The sequence below is a fragment of the Marmota flaviventris genome, unplaced genomic scaffold (genome assembly GCF_047511675.1).
Source record: "Marmota flaviventris isolate mMarFla1 unplaced genomic scaffold, mMarFla1.hap1 Scaffold_48, whole genome shotgun sequence".
Taxonomy (NCBI): domain Eukaryota; kingdom Metazoa; phylum Chordata; class Mammalia; order Rodentia; family Sciuridae; genus Marmota; species Marmota flaviventris.
In genome coordinates, this window is record NW_027288296.1 from 1,486,003 (window position 1) to 1,488,257 (window position 2,255).

Here is a 2,255-nt window from a genome sequence, read left to right on the forward strand (position 1 = left end):
TTTACACTTTCCTCAGCATTTCAGGTGTTCAACCTTCAACATCTGAGAAATGGAACTTGGCCCTCAGCCACAGAGCCATATCCCCAGCCCTATAAATTTAGAGACTGGGTCTCACTGAGTTACTTAGTGCTTCACCATCGCTGAGGCTGGCTTTGAATTTGAGATCCTCTTGTCTCAGCCTCCTGAGCTGCTGAGATAACAGTGTCCCACCATGTTTGACTTCTAAATCCTTCTGTCTAAACTAGAATACTTTTTTATTTTTTATTTTGCAAAGGTCAACAATCTTTTATTGCACTTTCCAAGAGGCACACAGTAGAGGGGAGTGCCAAGCTGCCCTGCTTACAGAGAAATTGTGAGCCCAGAGGTGGTTAGAGGGAGGGGGCCAACTGCAGCCCGCCCATTGGTGACAGGGTGGGAGATGGTAACCATGGCAATAGCCTTTGCCAAGGGCCAGAGCCAATGGGGGTATGCTGGGAGCTGTTTCAAAAATCTCCCGGGAACAGCAGCCTCCGCAGCGCATGGGGGAGGGGAGGGGAGGCCACAGTGCTGCAGGGACAGTCCTCCTCAACTTTGGTCGCGGGCAGGCCGGGTGCTCAATTGCAGCCCTTGGGCACCTTGAGGATGCTGGACTTGGCCACCTTCTTCACCTTCTTTCTCCCCGCTACTGCCGATGCCCTTGTCCTTGGCAGCAGCCTTCTGGGTGTGCACTTGCTGGCTTCGGCACTTTTGGCAGGTCGGGGTCCCCACGATGAGGCTCCCCCTGGCTTCTTAGGCTTGTGCGCAGCGGGCGCGAAGGAGGGTGCACCACTCGCTGTCCTCCAGCTTCTTGGGGTTGAGTTGAAGGAGCTGTTGGCGCCTGTGCCCTTGACCTGCAGCAGCCTGGCATTCTCCACCAGCGCACACTCAGCACTTGAGGTAGGTGGGCTGTTCTACTGGTGGAACCACACCACTTTCCTGGCTTCTGCATAGATGTTGCCAGCGTGCTCGCCCAGCCTGCGGACCATCTCCACCACCAGTTGGCTGGACTTGCCTGGCTGGTTCTTCTTGCCGCTGCTCCTACGCTTTGGGCGGACTGGGGCCTTGTCGCCATATGCCGCAGCCACCACTCACACTCGCTGCTCTCTTGGGCCCCTCTTCCAGCTTGGGCTAGGAGCGCAGAGCATCTCTTGGCGGAGCAACTGCAGCAGGGCTTGGGGCCAAGTGGCAGGACTGGGGCATGGCGGGCCAAGCGAGATGGGGGTCCAGGGCGGGGGTCCAGGGAAGCTGGGGTCTCGGGGAGGGCTAGGGGGAACTCAGGCTTAAGCACGATGCTGCTGCCGCTGCTTTGAGACAGCTGTGCCATCTGGGCATCAGCGCTACGTTCTGCTAAACCAGAATTCTTTGTTCAGAAGATTCTTATAGAGATCTTTCTCCTCCTGTGAAACAAATGGAAGACCCAGTGTTTATAAACATGAGGACTTTTTTTTTTTTAAAGGGTTTGAGGGAAACAAACTTCTTGGTGCTTTTCCATGGAGAGCAGGTGGTGGGCAGTTAATAATACATTTGAGGTTAAGTTGTTCAGACAACACAAGCAGAATTTATGGATATGGATTATTTTTATTTCTTTTCCCTATTTCTGAAACTTTGTAGGTCCACTTATAAGTTTTTTCAAGTGAGACATCCTTAGGTTGAATTTCGATGATTCACAGATGTTATTATTTTTATAAGAATGTGTTTGAAAACATTTATTCTCTGTGTACCCAGTTTATGTAGGAAATTAGATCCATGATATCTCTTGGCTAGGAAGCCTGTATAAGGACTTTTTCCATCTGATACTGAGGACAGATTTCATAGAAAACTCAACCATATGAAGGTTACATACCTTTTTCCCCCAGGAGGACTTCAGCTTTGTTTATCCAAGTGTGATCCTAGATTCTGGAGCTTGTTTGAAATGCAGACTGGTGGTATATGTGAACCTATGGGAAGCACCAGACAAGATTTGTGACTCTCAGACTTGAGGGTATCACCAGGATTGCTGGACTAGTACAAAGTTACTGATTCAGTAGTCTGGGTGGGAGCCTCAGAATTTTAATTTTAACAAATTATCACATGATGCTGATGCTGCTGGTACAGGGACCATACTTGGAGAACCATTATACTAGAGTGTCCTCATTGTACATTTTTCTCCTCTTTCCTGATTTCTTACTCCTTCAAATAGCTTTTTAAAAACAGATTATCATATCCTTTAACTTGATTGAAGGGGGGGGAAGCATATT

General features: G+C 49.4%; 1 pseudogene; it reads right to left on the reverse strand.

Moving 5' to 3' along the window:
- Positions 1 to 593: 593 nt before the first annotated feature.
- Positions 594 to 1,342, reverse strand: LOC139704238 (histone H1.10-like; annotated as a pseudogene).
- Between the last annotated feature and the right edge of the window lie 913 nt (positions 1,343 to 2,255).